The sequence below is a fragment of the Acanthochromis polyacanthus genome, chromosome 12, assembly GCF_021347895.1.
Source record: "Acanthochromis polyacanthus isolate Apoly-LR-REF ecotype Palm Island chromosome 12, KAUST_Apoly_ChrSc, whole genome shotgun sequence".
Taxonomy (NCBI): domain Eukaryota; kingdom Metazoa; phylum Chordata; class Actinopteri; family Pomacentridae; genus Acanthochromis; species Acanthochromis polyacanthus.
The window spans coordinates 5,732,648-5,758,019 of record NC_067124.1 but is presented as its reverse complement, the minus strand read 5'-3'; the positions used below and the strand labels follow the sequence as shown (position 1 = coordinate 5,758,019).

At 39.2% G+C, this 25,372-nt stretch overlaps 1 long non-coding RNA gene across 1 annotated transcript in view; it reads right to left on the bottom strand.

Annotated features, from left to right (window-relative positions):
- LOC127536449 (uncharacterized) overlaps nt 1-25,372 on the bottom strand; it is a 333,094-nt gene that overhangs the window by 151,467 nt on the left and 156,255 nt on the right. The gene's annotated exons all lie outside the window — the stretch shown is intronic.

Below are 25,372 nucleotides of genomic sequence, written 5' to 3'. Positions count from 1 at the left end.
ATTTAAATGAGCGGGGATGTCAGGTAATGCCATCTGCTAATCCCAACAAAAAGCCTTGTAAAAGTGCAATTTACAGCTCCATGACTCATTCGCAATAATTAACGAGCTCAAAGAAAGTCAGTATCAGACATTACACAAAAACAATACCATACAGAGTCAAATATAATCACACAGAACGCTCCTACAGACATAGAACCTCAATGAATATAAAAGAAATGCACACAAAAAGTTATCACTTTTCAACCTTCCAATCAGTTCATTCCAGTGTGCTGATAAATTATAGCACAGTTTGCATAGATGTATTCTAGAAATGCTTTAAATTGGTGGAGGGCAGCACAATAAAATAAAGTGTTACTTAAACGTTGAGCCATTGCTTTATGTGTTCACTACTCGTAAGGTTGCCGGTTTAATCAATGCCCCCTCCATGTGTCAAAGGATTGACTACCACTAAGAAAGAAGAGAGCTATATTATATGAACTCTGATGCGTGAATTATCTTAATCACCTACGAATATGGGAAAGAACTTGTACTGTCATGAGAGTGGAATCCAGGCAGGATCTCAACCATAACATAAAGATAATGATACTGGACCAGGACGCCTCAAGCACTACTTTTACAATGAACTGATGTCTTCTCATCTGCTTTTTCTTTACAGACACAGCATTTTTCAGAAAAAGTGAGCACTGATGCCTATTTCTCCTTAAATTTTGAAGTACAATCAACAAACCTCCACGAGCCCACATCTCTGGAACATTCATTTTGCAGCACTGCAGCTGGTCCTCAAGCTTCAGCATACATAAGTTCCACTCTTCACCTCTTAAATCTCCACAGAGCTCTGGAGAGTTTACAACAAAATAAGAGATAACGGTTTAAGAGCGGGTGTAGCAGACTTCCAACCCCCCACCATCAACCACCCTCCCTGCTACGTTATCTTAATTGTACAAGACAGGCAGCCTGAAACTACAGAAGAATCAAAAGAGATCAACACCAATTTATACCGGGAGACTATGCAGGCAAATAGGAATCTCTAATTACTTATGCTAATATGGTGATGACAGAGAGGCAGGGAGGAAAGGAGGGAAGAGGATGGTGGGAAGACTGCATTTCGTGTATCGCTCAGGGTGTGCTCTAATTAAAAACAGAATTAATCTTTTGGACGTACCGGCTCGAGAAGAGGCAGACCTCTCTCACACAGTGTGTCCCCTAGTGAGGAGCAGAAGCCACTGAGAGGTAATTACTGTTATCTGCTGGCTGTTTTATTAACATGTGTCCTCAAAGAATGGAGGAGTTTAACTTGGCCCCTGCTCTGACTGATGCCATGCTCGATAGACCAGCACAGAAAATGATTACAAAATGGAAAAAGGGCCCCATTCCTTTTCTCTTGATCCTGAAAAGAAAATAGTGTTCTTCTACTCCCACTCTTTTAAAATCCCTCCGGGTGGTGATATTTCCTAAGATATATGGCTAGAGCGAGGAGGAAGAACAGAGAAGAGTTGGAGGAATGGGGAGGAGAAAGCAGGAAGAAGATAGGAACGAGAAACAGACTTGGAGGAGAGGAGGTGCGAAGTGGGGAGGAGAAATAGATCAGCCACAAGATTTTGCTGCCTTAGCGGTGAGCAGAATGAGAGGAGAGGCACAGAGAAAGCATGCGTTTCGACAGCCGGTAATTACACGCCAATCATCTGCCCACAGGCCAGTGCAGGGATTAACTAAGCGGAGAAATGGCGGGAGAAATTCAATTAAAAACAAATTAATAAGCAGGCAGCTTTTTTCCTCTGACTAGAGGGGCCAGCCAAGGGGCGGGATCAGGCCTGTGTGTGCTGGTCATTCATTGGGCAGGAGCAGGTGGTAGGGATGCGATTGGTGGTGCTAAAAACTGAGGAAACATGAGAGGGAATACAGTGATCAAATATTATGATAGTGTAATTACAGTGTGTTTTAATATTCATAATTAAACTCAGGTAAGGAATTTTGTTTCAGCCTTCTGTTTGGAGTGTGTGGCAGCTCTGAAAAAACAGAGAGGGCCTCAAGGATGAGAAAGAGACCTATTGCTAAAATTACACATGCATACATTCTGTCTTCCATTCCTGCAGACATGAACAGATAAAATAATATGACAATGTACATCACTTGTCAAAAGTTTGGCCACATCTTCTTATTAAAGGGTTTTAGCTACGCTTAGTTTCTCATCTCATCCAGCACTCCATTACCCTGTATCTTAATCAAACAGCCTTTACAGAGCCTCGGAAGACTGGTTGGGCTCATTGTCCTTCAGAAAAACTAACAATGGTCCTACTTAGCTCCAACCAGATGTAACAGTGTGCCACTGCAGGATGTTGTGGTAGACATGCTAGTTAAGTGCTGTCTTTTATTCTAAATAAATGTCCAACAATTTCACCAGCAAAGCCGCACCACAGCATCACAGCATGCCTTCTATGCTCCATGATGCAGACATGTAGATACCCTTCATTCACCTTCAATGTCTCATTTGGCCTCATCAGACCAAAATGCATTTTCACTAGTGGTTAATTTGAGGGTTTACAAAATGTTTGCAATATTCAATTCTGTAGAACAAGTTGAATACATCAGTTCTATTAAATAACCCATATGGGATTATTCTGTACAAATCAAAACTGTAAACAAATGCACACAGTATTCTTTAACTACTATCATTTGCACATTTCATTCTCTTTACCATCTTCATCAAGTCATCACCTGGAGCTTTCTAACAGTCTTACCATATAAACTGAGCACTTTTCTCTTCCTTCATGCTAATTCTTGACCAAACAGTTCCTACAGAGCCTGGAGGTGTATTTTGAGTCACTGTCCTGCTGAAAAACAGATGATATGTTTCTAAAAGTCTGAAAAAAATCAAAAATCAGTGTCACCAACAAAGCCTCCCCACACACCTTCACAGCTTAATGCTTCACACTGGGAGCCACACATGCAGATAGCATCCGATCACCGTCCTGGTTTCTCATAAAGACACAGCAGAAGCAGATCAGAACCAAAAGATCTCACAATTGGACTCATCAGTCCAAAGTGCAGATCCAAAGTCTGCATTTGCAGTCAGCAGGCTTCCAGTACAGACAGCCTGTATGGTCACAAACAATTTTGGACAGTATCTGGATGTCTGCCAAGGAGTCCATGTCAATCCTCAGGGAATGGAGTGGATGACGAAATTTACATCCCACATGCCCTGAATTTGCTTTAGTCTGAGAAAAATATGACAAAATTTTATCTCCTGCTCTACTCATTTATAGCCCAAAGGAGCCTGTATGCTTAATTATGTCTTTTTGAAGGTTATACAGAATTAGACAACCATTACTGATATATAATTGTAAAATCTGTCACAATGATTGTCCTCAGGTTCTTATTGAATTTGGGACCTGTTTAACATACTACTGTTATTACTGACTATATTAGAATGTACGGGAGTTGGTTTCATCACAGTCTTTAATGGTTTTTGTTACTCCACTTCAAGAAACTTCTGTTCTTGATGTTCGGGACAGAATTGCCTTCATGTTTTAACCCTTACAAGGCCATGTTATTTTATATATATTTGCATGTACAGCCATATTTCTGGAGAAGTACATATACTAAAACATATTCTGAAACCACCTAATCCATAAAAATATTGCTCAAGTCTTGTGAGGTTGCATTGTTGTAGACGTTCGCCATTGGGAATTTCGGCCGTGTTATTACGGTACACGGCCCCGATAAAAGCTTCGCAATTGCGGCTTCGTTATAACGGCTCATATGGCTTTATCGTTTGAAATAAGCAAATTTGGGGCCAATGTTTATATCTTACCATTGGTCGACTTAAACATACGGGTGTGTGCATATTTTATGTCAATTTGCAATCATAAACAAGTCACACTTGTTGAGCCAAGAATGTTCGGTTTCGGCTGTGTGTACAAGTAAGCGGGACCAGTCCCTGCTTTTTAAGGGTTAAAGGTGTTGCTCACTCATAAATTAAGACAGAAATATTTTCTCAGAAGAGTTTCAGTTGGATTAAGAGTGTCACGATCTGAGGAGGGCTGGACCCGAGCAGAGAGCCACACCACCAAGGCTGGTAGGAATGAAGGGTTTTATTGCTGGGGGGTGAAATGGTGGCTAGATGGGGGAAAACCAGAGTGCAGGAACGGCTGGTGTAGTGGGGGGTTTTGACCAGGAACGGGGGGTCCAGGCAGGGACAGAAGGGGTCCAGGCAGGAATGAGGGTCCAGGCATGAGCAGGGGGGTTTAGGCATGAGCAGAGGGGTCCAGGAGGAGAAAACTGGTGATGACTTGGGTTGGGGAGAGCCGGAGGGAAGGAGGACAGCAGGGATCCCGGACAGCTGAGTCTGGCAGAGGCAGAAGGAAAAAACAATGTAAAAAACAAGGCAGGAACTCAAAACAGAACTAGTAAGAGGCTAGAGAGCAAAACTGAACTGCATGGTTCTTGTTTAATACTCTGGCAGGGAGTGGAAGGCTGAGCCGGTACTTATTGTTGAGGCGAGTCATTAGTGAGATGATCGTCAGCTGTCCGGGAGCCGTGGAGGTGGTTGATTGCCTGAGTGGAGTCAGCTGAGAAGTTAGACTCCACTCAGGCACCGAGCTGCGGGGGAAAGATACAGGGCAGAGGAGTGGATGGGAGACAGGCAAGACAGACAGGGCAGAGGAGTGGATGGGAGACAGGCAAGACAGACAGGGCAGAGGAGTGGATGGGAGACAGGCAAGACAGACAGGGCAGAGGAGAAGGGAGCTGTGACAAAGAGTGCATCATAGTAAAGAAACAGAACTGGTCAAGGTCACCAATGTTCTTCTAATAGCCTCAGACAGTGGACTTTTGGTACTTGTTCTATTGGATCTCAGTGGATTCTAGTTTGGTTATGTTAAACAATGATTCTTCCAATCACATCAGAGTTAGTTATGAAGTTCCACAGGGTTCTGTGCTAAGACTGATGCTATTCACTTTGTACATGTTCCCCTCTGGAAATATTATTAGAAAATATTGCATACATTTCCATTGTTATGCAGATGACAACCAGTTCTATTTTTTAAATCAATCAGTTTGTCAAACTCAAAGGTGTCTCACATAAAGGCCTGTATGACCTGTAATTTTCTTCTCCTAAATTAAAAAAAAATGTAGCGATGGAGTTTGGCCCTCGACACCTCAGAAACACACACTATCAAGGAGAAAGTTTTTCTGGACGGCATTACCTATTGTCAAAATCAGGAATGTCATGTCTCAGAGTACTGCTGATAAACTAGTCCATGCATTGCAACTTTTAGGCTAGAAGATTCTAACTCTTTATTATGAAGATTTCCCAAAAAATCTCCTAAAAACCTCTAGCTGATACAAAATGCCACCGCTGACAGAAACCAGTTAGTAGAGATATAATATATTCCTTCCTATTTGCTTCTCTTCATTGACTTCCTGTAAATCCAGGATTAAATTAAAAATCCTGACTGTCATGTACAACACTCTTACTGACCAAGCTCTGTCTTATTGTAAAGACCTTATTGTGCCATATTTTTCCAACACACCACTTCGCTCTCAGATTGCAGGTTTAATTTGGTTCTCCACCGCTGCGCTGAATGCTGCTCCCACCCCTGTGTGCGTGTGATGGATCGGGCAGAGAGATTGACAGGCGAGCCAACAGAGCCAGCAACTGCAGGTGACTGCAACATTTACTTGGTATTTATACCCTGAAGTGAACTCACAAGTTTGTCCATGAAATTTGCATTTATAAGCTTGAGTTGTCTAAACAAACAATCTAGCTAGCTAGCTTGCCTTCTTGCTAGCGAATTTTACTCGTTTAGCCTCGCAAATCACAAAATGAAGCAAGCAATGCTTATGGCATGTCAAACATGAAGGTGAAAAAGGCTATTGTAATTTCACACTGATGCCATATCATTGTTTTATCAATGTGTTGTTTGTAGGCCGACTGTCACAATGGATATTAGGGCATTTTTTCCAAGAAAACTCCAGCAAAAGCTTCAGGTAAGGTTTGGGGGCAAAGCACAGAACACGAGCGACGTCACTGCATGTTTATTTTGTGGCGTTAACTCAATTGCTAGCAGACATATTTTGAAAATCAAACTTCAAACGGTCAGCATTTTGAGAAGGACTATTTTGACTGTTTCTTGAACCAATGAGTAGTATTTAAGAGAATGACTGGGCTCTGTTATGAATGCAGAAGAGCTGGGTGAGCCGTCACTTAACATTGGTCAGATGTGCCCCCCCGCACGCCCCTGGAAAGTTGTACTGACATTTGTTGCAATGACTTTCTTTGATGGGGTCTGTATTTTTAATATAGCAATTCTGTATATCAATAGTAGAATAAATGCCCTGCTGTTGAAGTAGTTGTTGTGTACAGTAATATTTGCAAGATGGAACAATCTTGAATCATCACTACTTTGGAGTATCCACATGTGCTCTTGGATTCACAAAAACATTAAGGTTGTGACCATGAAAGACATCATCTGCATACAGTATGATAACATGCATATATTAAATTAACAAGTCATATCTCCATATAAACCTTGGATTTATTTTTCCTAACAGAAGGCTCCCCAGTTTTGTGCCACTCCATCACAGTTCCCTTTCAGTGGGAGAAAGTTGTTTGTAAGTAAAAACCTTTTCTTCGTGGACGCACCCAAAATAGCAGAAGTTCAATCTACAATTGCAATTTAGGAAATACTTGCTACTACTGTAATTTGTTTAAACTAAGGCAAGTTAAAGAATGTTTTCTTCTCCTGCATGTATCTTTTCCATTAGTTCCAGTGTGATTTGGAGCAATAGTGAAAAATTACTTTAAGCTCACATTTACCACCGAAACACAACACATGGAGCGAGTTATCCGTGCAAATACAAGCTAATGAAGAGTTTGCTTTGTCCTCAGAGGAGCCCCATTGTCACTGTTACTCAGGCTTCTCTGAGAGTAGTTTGGCGGCAGGACAGGCACTCACAGCACTGCTCATTTGCACAGACAGTCGAGATCCCTGGGGAGCAAAGAGGAGGTGTCGCTGCCGAGGAGCTCTCGGACAGATTTGAGTGGTCTGTTTGGCCTGTGCTACAGTCAGCTGTCTCATTCTTGGCTTGCCTGTATTGGATCGCATCGACCCTCACTGTCAAATCTGGTAGAGGTGTCTGGAAAACGCCTGTCATCTAGCATCTCATTTATTTTCAACCTGTGTGGGTCAACCATGTGTCTGCATCAGACAATATGTTACGCATCATCTCTTGACTGGACGTTAGAATTAATTTGTAGCTATCTTTTAAATCACTTCTAATTCTTACACGTGTACTTCAGGTCATCACTAATCCGAGGTTATAGTACGTTCTGTCTAATTCATTCATTTAATTGTTAAGCACTCAACTCCCTCTTTGTCTTAAACAAAGTCCTGTTGTCATAATGTCTACCTTTGATTTTTAACATGTTTTTTTTCCATAGGATGAGGGTGATACTATGGTACTGTTATTGTTTTTTTAATTTGACCTCATGATCTGTTGCCGCAGTCCTTCAATAAACAAATGCAGCAGCAATGTTGAAAAGGGGTCATTTTTAACAACATACTAACATAGTAGCATGGTGGTGCAGCGCCTGGGTTACAGGTTTAGTGTACATCACTTTGGTATTGGTGAGTTTAGATGATGACAGTGATTCAAATAAAGACACAGACAATGGTGATGATTCAGAGTCTGTTTTTTTCTGACATTTGTCAATTAAAAGAAAAACTAAAGCATCTGAATGATATGAGGCAAATGATAAAAACACATTCAACAGAACACACAAAAAAACTTCAAAGAATTACAGATAGGTGGTTCCGCAGGCTTCAGTTTGTTCATAACTGGAATCAGTTCAGCTGAAAAGCTTCTTCTGACTCATTTGTCTGTCCACACTCAAACTGTCTGACTAATTTGGATTTGGAAGGTGGTTAGTGTTTGCAACACAAAGGTAATACAAAACTGAAGAAAAATTAAATACATATCAGTCTATAATGACAAAGGCTTCTGATTTAAGTAGAAAAAATTAACTACAAAACATATTTTGTGTCTTTAGTATTGTTCATAGTGAAATGTTACTAGAAATATATTATACCGGGCTTTGCAAAAGTTCTGTTACACGGTTTCATGATCTTTAGAGACGTTTACATGTCGGAGTGAAAACAACAAGTCTGACAGAGACAAGCAGCTGAACATCAGCCGGATGACCGTCCACAGAGTCGCGGAGAGGCTCAAGAATGGTGAAGATGTGTCAGTGATCTTTCAAGCATGGTGAAGACCTGAAAGATCTTCACCATTCTTTAGCCTCTCCGCGACTCTGTGGACGGTCATCCGGCTGATGTTCAGCACAAAGGAGAGCAGATATCTCAACTCTTTTGACTTCCATCTTGATACAACTTCACCAGAGAAAAAAATTTGTATCAAGGACACCTGCCTATAAGGTAGAACTTTCAGTTTATTTAATGGAATTTTTCACTCCGACATGTAAACGTCTCTAAAGATCACGAAACCGAGTGTAACAGAACTTTTGCAAAGCCCGGTATTATATGATAATATATGGCTAAATCTGCCCTATATTATTTACTTATATGATTTTTTCTAGAGATGCAACAGTATCATAAAAGCAAAAAGAATAAAATAAAATAGCCATCCTTCCTTTATCTATACACCATTTAATCCTCATTAGGGTCGTGGGGGGCTGTAGTCTGTCCCAGCTGACTGAGGGTGAAGGCAGGGGACACCTGGACAGGTAACCAGTCTATCACAGGACTACATATACAGACAAACAATCGTACTCACATTCACACCTACAGACAATTTATGTAGAATCACCATTTAACCTCAGCATGTTTTTGGACTGTGGGAGGAAGCCAGAGAAGCCGGAGAAAAGCTACTCGTGAACAGGGACAACATGTAAACTCCATGCAGAAAGATCCCAGGACGGCCAGGACACGAACCGAAAAACTGAAAACGAAAAAAAGACAAAAACAGACAAGCCAAATCCAGAACATAAAATAATGTCTGAAAGCGAGTAGGATGGTGTTTAGGATGGTGTAATTTAGTAGTTCCTGCCTGCTACATATCTGTACATCTAACATCAAACCTGATACTTTAAAGGCTCTTTACAAACACCTCTGCTGTTCCACATTATTAGATTTTCCAAGTAATCTTTTTTGTATTCTTTTCAAAATAATATTATAGTTGTATTCATTTTGAGATAATTGTGCAGATTTTGCCATAAGTTTATGTTTGTACATATTATATGCATAAATGTTGTCCCACTAGCAATTGGATGAATGTGATGTTGTTTAAAAAAGAGCAGTCCTCGTATCTGAAGATTTTCTACTGGCAGAAAATGCGTGGGTTAAGAACCAATGTTGGTTAATTAAATACTTTTAATATTTTTGTTGATAATATCACTAAATGTTGTATTTTTGTCCTCTGTTAATTTGTGTTCAATAAAATTCCAAAAATGAACATGATAAGCAGCAAACACGAGTCCAGCATTTTCAACACAAAAAAAGATATAGACAGTGGAGCAAGTGGAGAATCAGTGGTGCACACAGCTCATTTTTGCTTGAGGGTGTCTCAAGCAATTAACCCAGCGATGTCTGTATTGATGGCTGGCATTCCCCAGATTGCACTGAGAAGAAGGATGGGATGCTTTTGTCATTTAAAATTTCTTTTCAATATGCAAATCATAAACTTGAAATTTACAATTATGGTGTAGGAGACAGCACAATGTAATCAGTCCATGTATCTGCATATTAGTCTGCCCACACTGTAAACAGACTGACCTGGCCCCACACCCTGCCATTGCTCCATACTGTAGCTGAAGACTGGATTCAGTGTGACATTGGTTTGCTTCCATTTTTCAGCAGAACAATAAAATAATCCATAGGGAAGGCTGAGGTGATTGTCAACATATAAGTACTAGATAAGGAAAACTTACGTTACAAGAAAACCTACATTCAACCCAGGAAAGGAAAAACACAGTGTGGCTTACAGTCCCAGCACAGCTCTATAGGTTAATGCCTCCAGATAAAGCAGTGCTGCCCAGAGTCTGAACTCTGAGCTCCTATAACATCGAGGCTCGGCTTGGCAAACCCTCAAACCCAATCTCCTAAAGCACACATCAGATCTGAAGCCAATTTGTATGCAACTTAAGCAGGATTCTGTGTGCACTTCCAACTTGACTCACCCCTCCCATGAGAAGTCACTGGTGGGTGGATACTGGGTCTCATTTGAAACTTTACTGACAAACATTAACTTCTCTTGCTCATTGCTACAGCAGAATATAGCAATCCAGTACTGGGTTATATTAAGAAGCTCCAGTATACTTATTAGAGCAGTGCCACACTGAGGCCTGTCTCCTCTCAGCTTGGGAGGGGGATATAGTTCATATCAGTGCAATCATACGCCCACGGTGAGTTATATTAAACCAATGGGGTTCGTGTCAAATAATACTTTTCTGCAGCTTCGTGCCAACTGTAAATGCTACCTCCTCTCCCGAGAAGGACTAATAATAGTCTTCCATTTGGTAATTATGTCACTTACATGAGAATCATATAGATGAATCACAATGCCCTGATACAAAAGCTTCTCAAAACAAGAAGAGCATCATTCCTATTTTAAAGCTTGCCTGCTTTTATCTGCATTGCATTATGATATCAGTTCAAAAAATGCATTCAATCACAGTTGGGTTAAATTGTTGGAATGTGCTTTGGTTTTTAAGTTTAAGGGAGTGCAGCACCACAAGAAAGACAGTTAATGTTAAGCAGTACACTGAAGCAAATGTTCACTTGTGTGGATTGTCAAAAACCATGCTGTGTGAAAATATACACAAGTCATTGCAATTTATGGCTCCAAAACCAGACAGTAAGTCAGGCTCCTACGACAAGGACCTGCGTGATAGCAAGCTGTTGGCTCACATGTTCACCAAAAAAACTCCATAAGGCCTTAGTGGATCAGTGTTGGTGTTGTGACTCTATGATCTTGCAAAGTTGCCACCTCCGCTGTAGAGAAGTTAAACAAGTTATACTTTAGCCAGCAGCATAAACCTTCAAAGGATCTCTGATACAGATCATTTTTACATTAATCATTTTAAAAGCCTGTCTTTGATGCTGCGTTCCAGCAGATTTTATGTATGACAATCTCTTATATCCATCTTTTACTCTCCCCCATTTCACTTATGTATCCAACTAGGTTGTGCTGACAACGCAAATATTTATATGTGACCTACCATAAGAAGATGAGCATATTGTGGTCAGTCATGTTGATTGGTGTTGCGACTCATAGTTTCAAATGATCTGTGGGGAAAATATTGACCTCTGAGTTGGCAGTATTAGTCTGATCCAAAGTGAACAGAGAAAGTTTTATTTATTGGCATTTTCTAGATCTACATCCAGGCAAACTTTTTTGCTGAACTCTCAGGTGTATCTTTTCAAAACATCAGTTGTATCAGTTCAACACAGTTCAAAAAAGCATACTAGGTTCTATGGAATAAGTTGAGCATGAAGAAACATCTGGATGGTCCTACAAATCCATCATTCAGTAACCCACTCTACAATATTCTGTAGTAAAGAGAAGAATACTTGTACAGAACAAACAGGAAGGAAAAAACAAACCTAAATTTGCCTCAAATTGATCCCTTACACAGCAGATGTAAATGCTTAAAACCTATCATTTTCCACTCTTTCCAAATAGAAGGGCTGAGCACATTACAGTGTCCTCCAAGATAAGTTCCAGGCTGTTTATATAATTGCTGTGTATACTCTGAGGTTCAATCCATGTCATGGAGTGTTTACGTTAGGAATTGTGCCGATTATTTAACAGCGGATCGCCTGCTTTGAACCATGTTTAGATAATTTTGATACATTTTAGAACACCTAATGAATTAATGAAACGTAATACTACCTATTTGATCAGCTGTGATTTTGTTCGACTTTTGCATGCATCAGATCTGCCATTGCGACTCCTGTAATGTTTCGATGTGTCTGTATTTGACTTCATATAAGTGCAGACATTATGATGATGCATCTTACAAGCACATTAGTGCTTGTAAGATGCATCATTTTACAAGCAGGAGAGGAGAAGAGAATCACCAAGTCATGCTTTTACAGGTTTCACCCTTTGTTTTCAAAAAAATTGATCTGTGAAAATTTGCACATAATAATCACTAAGGGATGGCCATTAACAGAACAGCAGTACTGGAGGCTGAAAGGACACAATTAGAGAGAACCTGAATTATTGACTCATAAATCATGTTGGTAGGCAGGCAATCATGCACACTAGTGAAGTGCCAACAAACAATTGTCCAATTAACCGCCAATTACCTGGTTAATAATGCTTTTCCAAGGCTAGTCTGTTGACCTGTTGCTGAGATGACGCTCACCATATATCTGTTAACCAAGGAGAGAGCTTCAACATGTCAAGAGGGAGAGATTGTTATGGAAAATGCAACTCTTCGCACAAATTGCATTTCATCACATAGCAGTTGTTACGATAACCCATTATGGTAAGCGTTATGCAGTTAAAAAGGCCACATGCCAAATAAATGCTAGTGCTGTTTCTTATAATGTTTAACATATGAATGGGAGACTGGTAGCTGACCATTTACCATAACTTTATAAGGCTTTATTTGTTTGTGTTGTGTTTAGATCTTTTCTGGCTGCAATCAAGAAGAAAAAATAAACAAAAACAAATAAATCACTGCAGGTTTAAGACGTGGGTGATTAATTCTACCCTAGGTACTGTAAATTACAACTGTTATTATCATTTCTTTACTTCTAACTTTGTGTTTCTCTAGATGAGCATTCAGTTTTCTTCTGATATGACAGCCTTAAACTCTGTAGCTTTGACAGTAAATTCAGAGGACCATAAATGTGGCCACAGTTACATTAAATGTCCCTCCTTTCGTGAAGAAATGCACTTACTAAATATTTTTCAAAATTTTGAGGCAATTGTCCTTTTATTAACTTTAATTATTTGCTATTTTGCATGGCAAAAAAGTATATCAGTACAGTTTAATAAATACATTAAAAAAAACATTTCCTGTTCTCACTTCAATAGCAGATACAGTTAGTAGCTACAGCAGGGTTAATTTAAGCACTTTATTGTCCATTGATTTTAATGAGTACAAACATTTTAGTCTAGCTTTCATCTGTCACATTTTGAAGTCATTTTTGAATTTTGTGTCTCTGAAGCATGTTGAGCTGTTTCCATCATTGTGTTATTCCCGTCTGTTGTAGAGTTATTGGAAAAGCATGTGTCCATGTCTCCCACTATGTTCTTCAGTGACACAACTGCAAATCCACTTCATGTTACCATTTGCAAACTCTCACTGCTGGAACAGAATTATTGCTTTTGTCTGTGCTGCTCATCTGGAATTAATGTTAGCATTAGCAACTAACTGGCCTCTCCACTGGAAAGTAGCATCTTAACCAGAAGATAATTAACTAATTTGTTTACTAAAATACTGTTTACCGTCTGGATTAACATTAAGAACATTTATCCAGTGATGTTTCTTTGAAAACCATTTTACATAAGGAGCCGTCATTAATCCTGGAACTGACTAGCTCCATCATAACAGAGATACTAATAAAAAAGTGTCACAAAAGATAAATTATAAAAACAGCTTAAAACAAGTAAATAAAATCCAAACAAGATAAAAATAGTTATGACAAATACCATTAGTCAAGATGTTTGGCTTGCTCCACTTGCAGATCATGTTGAATTGCATTATTTCAATCTGAAGGTGATAAATACATGGAGGACTTTATGAAGTCTGCAGGGGAAGGGATCACCTCATCTTGGTCGTCAGTCTTGGATTTGGTCTCAGTTGTTGGACAAAAATAACCCTTAAGTAGCAAAGCCCCTTTTAGCCATTTAGCTGCAGGAGATTCATTGACATCCAGTTATTATGTGAAACGTCAGTGGTACTCGGACTTAACAGGGCATACGGTTGGGTGATGTCCACAATGAAAGCTGATGCCATGTCTTTGCAGGATTTTGCCCAATGGTACACAGTGAATAAAAGGGAACCCAAAATAGACCCTTGCTGGACCCTATGCTGGATGGGGGCACAGGCATAACAGAGAGCAACCTGTTTGAAAGATATGAGATGCACCAAGTCAGGACAAGACACAAAGATTGTTTTTCAGATGACTGATTAAAGCATTAAACTGTGTCGAAGGCAGACTCGAGGTCAAGGGAATTAAAATGGAATGTAGACCAGATTTGGCTGCAAGCAACAAATGGTTGGAAACTTTGATCAGATCAATCTCCATGCTATAGGGAGGTGTTACCAAATTAAAAATATTCAAAGATCTGATTGTCATGGATAGAAGAAAAAGAATTGATTAAAAAAATGGCAGCTTGGAGATGGGTCTAAAATGACTAGGAACAGAGGGATCTAGTGAGAGTATCTGTAAAAGTGGATAAACAGCAGTATGTTTATAATTGGAGAGAAAATTCCTAGTAGACACAGAGCAACTAATAATAGCTGAAATGTCCGGATCGGCCGTGTGAAACACAGCTTTTAAAAACCAAGTGGACAACCAGTCTTTAAGGCAGGTGGATGATTTTGAAAGTAAATTCCAGGGTTGATTTTGACATTACTTTTAGGTGGGTTCATGTTTAAGGTGCTCATGAATTCACATTAAGCTCTCGGGGATTGGTGTTAAAATGTTGTTGAATGTCTGCTGTTCTGGCAGTTTAGGAATTCCTCATATCTGTCTTGGGTGTAGCATGAAAGATTACCACTGAGCATAGGCGTCAGTTTAGGGGGGGACGGTGGGGACGTGTCCCCCCCACTTTTTGTCAGGGGTCATTTTTGTCTCCAACACATTCAAATTCTTCACATGTAAGCCGTTGTAAACCCAGTTATTTTCAGTAGTATAGAAAATTCCGACGCTCATGAACGCACCATCCGCACTCGGCCGTGAGTTGCACAGACACGCAGCACACCTTCGTGAGGTTAAAAAAAAAAAAAAAACGAAAAAAAAACGCGCAGATGCTAAATTTGCGCCTGTGCCAAGTGGAAGCTCCGACCAGAGGCATGCAGGGGCAAAATTTCGGTCCGGGAGAATTAGTACTATAGCGGCCCACAGATCCCTCTATTTGCATATGCTGATAGCTCAACAGCTTAAGCCTTCACCTTTGGTGTGGTGGTTGTGAGTTCGAGTCCAACATGTGGCATTTTGCCGCCGTTCTTCGACATTTTCTCAAAGTGCTGTGGTCTCCGTACCCCCCACTTTTAAAAACAAACTGACGCCCTTGCCACTGAGATTAGTGTTTTTTACATTCAAATCACCAGTGTTGCACTAGCAGTGTTAATTTCATGTTAGCTTATATATATTACATTTTTAATGATCTTTTCTGCTGACTGTATGGCCTTAGTTTACATCAGATTCTTTCAGGAGTCAGAAACATAGCGGAGGTAAAACTTTCCAGCTGAAATCCAGGAACAGCATGACACTATCAACACTCCTCTGACTTCATACACCTGTAAATGTCTACCGGCACTCCACACTTGTGTGCTCTTGTTTGCCATGGCCCACCATGTCTCTGCCTTTCTCCTCTCTACATTACACTCCAATTCTCATTTAATAAACAATCATATACATCTCATCAATGTCTCTTTGCTCATTAAAGACAATATTATTTTATTTAGTTTATACTTGTTGACAAATTTTTATCATAGGTCTTGGGACAAATATGTAAAATATGACCTTAGACTTAAGAGTTTGTAAGGCTACTGTTAAAAAAATCAGCAGTGGGAATCTCAAAATGATCCTAATATCATGATTGTGGGGCATAAAAAAAACTTTGTCCATATACAGTTCTGAACAAAAGTTTGCGTACTGAGGAGCTGAGACAGATGTGAAACACCTAATCCCAAAATTATCTGTGCAAACACTATCAAGAAGATTCTAGCTAACACCAGCTACTGAGACACAATTGGTCAGGATGAGTCAACTCAGATTTATCAAAGGTTAACAGTGAATTAGAAGTTGCTGGAACACAGGTGTCAGTGTCCAAAATCATGCATGTTTTACATTGCCATGGGCTAAGAGGCTGCCATGCAAGAGGAAGGTTGTTCTTCTAGAAGCAGCAATTTAAGTTTCAATTGAAGTTTTCTGCTGAATACATGGGCCAAAAAAAGGCCTTCCGGAGGAAAGTTCTGTGGTCAGATTAGACAAAAAATCAAGTTATTTGGCCAGAGTGACCAGAAATGTGTTTGGAGGAGAGAAGATCATTAATCCCAGAGGCACCATGCCTACTGTCAAGGTGGTAGTATTATGTTCTGAGGCTGTTTTGCTGCCAGTGGACCTGGTGCTTTACACAAACTAAATGGAGTAACAAAAAAGAAAGATTACCTTCACCTTTTTCAGGAAAACCTTAAATGACCAGCCAGAAGGTTAGGCCTTGGACACAGATAAATGTTCCAACAAGACAAGAACTCAAAACACACATCAAAAATGATAAAGAAATGGCAAAATCAGGCTACAGTTAGGGTTTTAGACTGGTCTCTCCAAAGTGCTGACTCAAACCCTATTAAGAGCCAGTAGACTGTGATGAAGACACAAGTTTGCATCTAAAAGCCAAAAAATATGGTTTAACTGTATCAATTTTGTCAAGAGGTGTGGTCAAAGATACAACCAGAAGCTTGCCAAAAGTGCCCAGTTGAAGTGATAATGGCCAAGTAGTCGAGACAACGACTGCCATGATATAAATGGTCTTTACAAGTGTATGTAAATGTCTGTTCATGACTGTATGCTTTTTCAATCCACTGTTGTCTTTTAGGTCATTATACCTGGGTTGACTGAGTTGGTTGACTGAGGTACAAGAGGTGTTTGTGACAATAGACTTATCTAGAGGATTTACAGTAATGCAAAAATACTTATCTCAAAACAACATATTTCATCAATTTTCTTTGTATAAATCAGTATAAATATGGTGCTCTATGATTTGGTTTGAAAACTTACTGATGAGAAAAGTGAAACTAACGGTGAAATTAATGTTACTTTCTGCCTCTGCAACACGGCTCTGCAGGATAGACGAACGATGAATCGGCACCTCAAAAAGCTGAAGTAAAGAAGCAGCAAGTGGGGAAAACTTGGAGTCTGAACTTGCTCTCTTTTTTCTCTAACCTTCAACGCATACATAAACGTGCAAACTCATACGCACACCCACACACACGCACACACATGCAGACACAAACACAGGTATAGACACACACACACAATGAACACACACCCACACAGCCTTACCCAACTCCACTCTGCTCATGTGTGAAATGAGCAAGGGTCTTATCTCTTGGAAACACACCACTGAGCCAGAGGAGAAGGAGAGAGAGGGAGACACACAGCGGGAAAGGAAGGAGGAGAAAAAGAAGAAGGAGGAGGAGGGGAGAAAGATTGTGGGAGAGAGAGAGAGAAAGATGTCACGTGGTGTGCATGTTGATGACTGTGGACTTGGGAATTTGCTGCAGACTCTGGAAGTGTGAGGAGCCATAATCAACCTTCTGCCCCTTTATTACACTCTTTTACAAACCTCCACACTGTCCACATACACTCACAGTCTATCCTAATTATCATGGAAAACAAGTCTATACTAATGTACCTTCTGTGATATTTATGCAGTTCATGTGTTACAGTCCCGTAATTTTTCAATATTTTTTTTCCACTCCAAGTTGTTTTATACGCATTGGGTAACTTCAGACCGTTACAGCAAGAATCAAAGTTAAAAATGAAAGTTTAGGAACATTAACGATGCTAGACAGAGTCATCTTATTGAAAACACACATCAGTTAGTATGTCTTCCATAACTATTGAAATATCTTTTCATCATTTCAAAGAACATTTGGAACAGGGCAGTCTCCGTTATCCTTCCTCCTTTCCATCCAATGCACTGAAATGTTTAATCTTGAAATGCAAACTTTGAAAGAAGTGTAGCAACAGAAAGATTGAGGTGGGACTCAGAGCTCTGAGTCAAAGGGACACCTTCACTGAGGTTTAGAGTGGGATGGCTGATCATTTTCTGGCACAGTCATAGCATGGTGAGAAGTGGCTGTCCTTTGGAAACTGTGAGGGATTGTGGGTTGGATCATTATCTTGTGTATGACAGTTGGGTTGTTGACAACAGATTTGTGAGCCATCCTCTTTCTCTCATGTCCTTCTGCCCCTTCCTCCCTCACTTCATGTGTCAGGTGTGTGCCCCCACCTGAAGAAGTGCTCTGGATTCAGAATAGTTCCCACTTTTTGCCACATATACGCAATGGAGTTAGTTTTGCACCTGACAGTGGCATCTGCGAGTATACCACCCGCTGTGCTGAACGCCTGCTGTTCCTGAGTGTAACGCAGTTTAACCACATTCAAAGAAAAGACTATTAAAATTGGTTAAACAGGCTTTTAAAAGACAGTAGACACCCTACTGAGAAATGTAATAAGGAGAATTAATTAACGTAAGAAATGGGAGTGAGAATACAATAAAGCACTAAAGACTTTAGAAAGGCAGTCATAGAAAAGTCAGACTTCAGCTTTACGAAGGTATATATATATATATATATATATATATATATATATATATATATATATATATATATATATATATATATATATAAAAGCACTGATTGTTACATTGATATCCAAAACATTACAAGGTAATTAGTAAAGAAACAATCCTTTGTAAATTTGACATTCAAAGATCAGTAATAGCTAAATACCACAATTCAGGATGATTGGAGGTATTATTATCATAACGATTTGGGTGCTTTCAAAAGAATGACATCACATATTTCATCTGCAGAGCATTGAACGCTGTCTTTGTTCCATGTGCTCTATTCAACAGATGCAGCCCTCCACAGGTGGATTAAGGTGAGATTTCTAAAGAAGAAAAGCACAATTTTGATCTGTGAACTGTTGAAATTATAGTTAATGCACTGGTCTCAAGCATTCGATAATAACGCTTCAATTGATCCCCACATTTTCCCTTTCTTGCTACTGGATCATTGTCTCTCCATGATTACAGCTTCTGGCTAGCTGCCTTTTGCAGGCCTTTAATGCCACCTTGTGGTTAATGTGGGGAACTAGTGGCATTAGTTCAAATGGGAATACAGCCATGGCCATAAGTTTGGACACAGCATGACTTACTATGTCTGTTTTGATGTCTATTACAGAACATAGCTAATATTTTTGACAGCACCAGTTTAATTAGTGAACAAATCAACAAGGGATGTAATATTATCAATAAATTCCAACAATTGGAACAACTTTGTTCCCAAAACATAATATTAGAAGAAAATAACAAAAAAAATGCAGTACTTTCACAACCGAATTTGGTAAGAATAACAAAATGACACCAAACTCTTTTGATGTTTTTTTAGAATATGAAACTTAATATAGTTCTCAGGAGTTGTGTACTGTATTGTAAGTGACAATTTTGTGGTATTTTCTAAGATTCACAAGCGTCATGATACTTGTGTCCAAACTTATGTCCATGGCTGTATGAGGATACACAATTGTAACTTAACTGTCGTTTAACCAGGAAAGCAGAAAATGTCTTTTGTAAGTGTCCTGGTCAAGATAGATGGCAACCAGGATTGCAGAGTACAGGAAAATTACTAGCACAAAAATATCAGTCTTGATATTACTAACACGTCACAATACCCTAGTGAAAAATACTGTAAATGATGACTGAATTTTTATACAATCATTCAAATATGGTATCATGAAGATTTATTGAAACAACCCATTAACTATTTAAATGCAATAAATAAATTAAACCATGAAAATTATGTAAAAATGACAAGCTGATTACCCAGAAGAGGTTTTTATAATCACACTTACAGCTCTTTTGAAAGTATTTCTGGATTCCTCAGAAATTCTTGTAAGCACTTGAATAACTAGTCATGTTATTCACCTCATCATGGTTGGGGGCCTCCACCAACTAGTTATGGTAGTTTACATCTATGTATGTTCATAATACATATGAAACATATGAAAGGTGTAAGATAATTCCTTCTACTGTGTGTGTTCACATGCTTGACCAATAGAGCTGATTCTGACTGAATATAAAGTTACTGTGCAGTGCTTTAAATTTGGATTTTGCTGCAAACTGTAAAATGTGAATACGTCACACTTCTCCAGTCCAACAGTAGAAGGTCTATCCAATCCCCACAGTTATTAGGTGGGCACCCAAGATTAGTGTCAGCAAGTTAATGTCTGACCAAATGTGAAATATGATTGCAATCTCTCCATTTGTTTTTAGATAGAACATTGAATAATGGCCAGAAAAGTGGTTTTGTGGAACATTGTGATGTATCAGTGAAGTGGACCTGTTGGATCTAAAATGTCACATGACAAATGTTTAAAATAAGTAAAGTATCAGTTTTTGACTTTTAGTGAAAAGGCCTAAAGGCCTACTTTGTGAAGTCACAGTGACTTTACTGTTCTGTATTTTAATTCTAATCAATCATCCATCCATCCTCTATATACCGCTTTATCCTCACTGGGGTCGCGGGGGGGCTGGAGTCTATCCCAGCGGACTCGGGCGAAGGCAGGGGACACCCTGGACAGGTCACCAGTCTGTCGCAGTTCTAATTTAATAAACAACCCATAAACATAGTGTCTTGAGTTCCAACTGTTGCTGGTGCAGAGGCATAAAAAGATCTTTACCTAACTGCAAATAAAATTGACAGCTAAAGAATAAATTAGGAAATAAACTCAAAACTGAAGCTTTTGCGCAGTTTTTATATAGTCAACAATCTTGTGTATTTTGGTTAATTTTCCCACCCCATGACCTATAAACACCAAAATGTAAACATCAAATGACCTTTTTTATTACATTTCGATGTTATATACTGTCTCTTGGACTGAGATGCTACACAAAAATCACAGAACATTATGTAAGCCAGACCAGTTGTACCAAGGCATACTTCACTGACTTGATACAAAAGATGTTAAATATGTTGTCGAAAAATTTTGCTGCTCCATTTATTTTGACTAAATGGAGTAACATGTTAACATCAGATTTAACCTCCTGGCTGTCCTGCAGGCAGTTTTCTTTTAACACACAGACAAAACGGTTGAACTAGTACAGAGGCAAACCTTTAATAGAGCTAGGGCTTAGCTGTGGATCTCATCCAACAGTCTGGTACAGTTATTATTGCTGTGGCTGGGTTACATGAAGTTCAAGGGATGAGTACTTGCCTTTGGGTTGAGAAGGAGGCCTCCCTCAATCACTGCTGCGTACGCTGGTGGAAAATGACACCATCAGAAACCATTTCTGATATGCTTTGACCTCACTTTTGTATAGCTAAGTTCATTCACGAACAGAGTTGAAAATAATTCTGTATCTAAATAGATATTAGATGTAAAAAAAAAAAAAGAGCTTTAACTGGGGTGTGACTTGTTTGGTTAAGATATCTGTTTTAAAGCAACTGACAGGCTTTTCTAACAAGGTCAATCATTAGTGGAGGGATAAGCACATGTTTTGTGATTCAATAGTGATATAATAACTATCATTTTGTCATCATCTGTCAGTTGAGTGAGTTCTTCGACAGACAGTTGTAGGCTTCAATTCAGCTTCGGTGGCTGTCATTTTTATGGCCATCTTTATATAGTCTATAGATTTAACTGAGAGTGCCAGTCAATCTTCCAACAGTGGAAAATATGACGGAAATCTGGCATTAATTGTTACATTAAAGTCACACCTTCCTTATTGCTCCAAACAGATCTAAGGTTTTACTGTATTTGTTATCTCTCCCCTGAGATGGAAACTTAAAAAGATGTTGAAATCACATGCTTCGATTTTTCATTTTGCCAGACCAGAAACATTTTTTAGGGTGCTTCAAGATTTTTCTTTTTTTAAATCTTGTATTTCCCCTCAGCTTTTCATGCAGAAATGTGTCAGTTCAATGAAGGCCACAAGTCCATGAGTAAGTGCACAGTTGTAGAGATTCATACTGCAGAATTTCAAGTTTTGTTGTTGGAAATCAGTGAGCAATAACCTACCAAAGGAGTCAGCAGTGTCAGTAGGGGTATTAAAAATGACAAAATATACCATTGCAGAGTCCTAAAGCTTCCTTTGAATGCTCAGTGGACAAATCAAGTCGGATCTGTATTAGTATTATTATTTCTTCTCCAACTAAACCCAGATGGCAAACATGACTTTTTGAACTTGTGAGTAAAATGGTAACAAAACAGTGATACAAACAATCAGAATATTACAAATTCAGGAAAAAAAAACACATTGACAGGAAGTAAAACAAAACATGATACACTCTCTATACAGTTACACTCTCAAACAGAGAGACACATGATGGTTTTTATGTATTTTTGAATTTTTTTTTTAGGCTAAAACCATAATCTGAAGTCACAAATTACGATTTCCTTTAAAATGACAGACATTTGCGTCACCGTCATGTCAGAAAGATGTCTCTATATTGCATTTTTCAGCACTCTCTCAGTCATTCAGACAGACCATTAGCCATCATTATCTCGCGCTGACAAATTCTCAAATGAGCAGTAGTCGGTAAAAAAAAAAGGCCCAAGCAGACAACAATAAAGGGCAATTAGGGCCATTACAACATGACTCAGCTGTTCGAAAATCTCTAGCTGCTGCACCGACTTTGCAGAACTTTCGTCGCCCTGTTCTGTGCAGCTGATTAATGCTGTCTTAAAGCAACAACATCATATCGAAGCATGTGATCAGGCAAACGACCTCTGTCAGTGATTAAAATGTAAATTGACAAGTAAGACTTTTAAAAGGCAGGTGCTAATGAAGATATCTTCAGATTTGTGCTGATACTCTGAGTATATTGCAGATAAGTGTTGTTATTGTGTGGTGAAATGAGTCTCATATGTACAATATAACTGTAAAGCTCAATTCAGTTTTTTATATAGCACAGATTCACAGCATACAGTATGTCATCTCACAGCACTTAGCACAGTCAGGTACAGACGATAGGAATAATAAACAGAGAACAGAGAACTCAACAATCTAAAAGTGCCTTTGGATTCCCTATGAGCGATGGTGAGAAGACATTAAAAAAAAGCTTGAATAAGGAGGGGAAAACAACCTACAACAGAACCAGGCTCAGGGAAAGCAGCCATCTGCCTTGACCACTGGGGTAAGAGTGGCGATGAGGAGGTGGGAATAGCAGGAGGTGTTGGGGTGAGGATGACAGGATATTCTATATGTGGATGAAATGAAGAAGTGCACCATGAGAGGTGTCACTCGAGCGATAAGCTCACAGAGACTTATGACTGAACTTCTCACAGTTGTTTCCCCCACTGTTTTTCAGAGGTTTTTAAAACATCTGTCATTTGTTTGCATTAAGGCCCCCAACGTCTCTGTTCTGCTTCACTGTTTGTCTGTAAATATTCTATTCTTTAAAAAATTTGGTGTTTTCATGTTTTTATCAAGATGTTTAAAATTATAAAGCTCTGAATAACAAACTGCCCAAACCTACTAAGCACTAAGAAGCAGACAAAGTTTGTAAATAGCTGGTGACACAGTCTTAATGTTACACATCCAACCTTATATGAAATACATTAGAATCTGCTAAATCTGGTTTTAATATCGGTGCATTGCCAATGTGAGGATGAATAAAGGAGGACTTTGCTTCTGTCATTGCCCTCTTGTTAAACTGATTTTCTTATTCAAGGAGCAGTGTGTATAATTTAGTGGCGTGTAGAGGTACATCCCTCCACTTCTCTTTCCAATCATGTAGTAGAACCTATGGTGGCTTCCGCTTCAATGTAAAATCTAAAACACCCTCTCTAGAGCTTGTGTTTAGTTTGACTGTACTGGACAATTGCAGAAACATGGGCGTGCAATGTGATGGACTGGAAAGACGGCCTGCTCCCTATGTACATATGAAAGGCTTGTTCAAAGCTGATGAAAATACAGTGATTTGTAGATACAGATGATTACACTGAAGAAAACATCACTTTAAGTACTGTATTCCATTTCTGCTAATAGACCCTACTGAACCCTACACACTGGTTCTTTAATGGAAAAAAATAACAATCTGTGCAGCCACTTACAGGAGGATGTTCTGCAACATAAATAAAGCAATATCTCCAGGATACCACCTTTGAGGCCAACTGGTGATACTATATTTGGTAAGTCCAGTTACTAATAACTGCTTCTGTTCCAACCCAGCATGGATTACCAACTGTACAAAGCAAACAAATGCCTAAAGGGTCCCATACCCGAAATGAACCCCAAAGGCCACATTCACTCCATGTTTTTTGGTCTGTCTGATTTAATTAATCACAGATCTGACTTTTTTACCACTGATGTCCAACATTAACAATGTAAGGGAAGAGTGTTAGAATCTGGACCAACGTGGGGAATCAACCAATCAGAAACCAATGTCATCCTGTGCACCATGCCTGAAGTGTGGTTAAAAAGGATACTTTCCTTTGAATTTTTCAGTGAAACTGATTCTGTGAACAGTTTGAGACTATAATTTTGGAGCTGCAAGTGTGGTAGGTGTTTCGGGAAGTCAAGTTGGAAGTGAGGCATTTACACATGAGTCCACGATGAGTGGCATAGAGGCACCTTTAGCCTCACAGTACCAATAAAATCCAGCAATAAAACTGTGGGGGCAAGGCAACTGCTCCTTCATTAACTTTTTATATAGCCATTGAGATTACCACAGTTGTGACTGGTACCAGTTCACTGGACAACATCCAAATGTAATTTCTTTTAAGTACTCCACTTTGTTGACTGCTGCCTCATATTTAGGCCTGTTTATAAAGAACCCCTGTTGAAACCACATATTTTTTTGGACGTGGAAAGGTAGAAAAGACTTTGGGATATAAGCTTGTTGCATAATATCGGGTGCAATTGACAACCGAAATGAAATTTATAAATGACCATTCTTTTCTGTAATGAACACATTCTTTTGTGATGATTTAGGGAATAAGGAGTATTGAAAATGGTCCCACCTCTATCTCCTTCTTGCTTTTATACACACTCCTTCCTTCCTTAGTCCTCCAAGTTGCATATTTTTCGTATTTATTTCTCAGATTTGTTTTTCTAATCACATCCATGATCTGAACACAACCAATGCATAAAATATGTGACTGCACAGTGTGCATTTATGTGCAGCATTCATATGGAAACTTAAGGAGGTAATATAAAACTCACCATATAAATAATCAACAGAGCCAGAGCTTGTGTGACAATTCACTGCCACCTTCTGATCACTGGATGTTTTTCACTTCATTAAAATTCCAGTGAGTGGTTAGGTTGCAGCATGACGCCATAGCAGATAAAAAGTGGTAAACTCAGTGACAACAACTGCTCTTTCCAGTCAGCCTCCAGCAGGGAAAAATCCGCTAACCCAGGGCACAAACGCTGT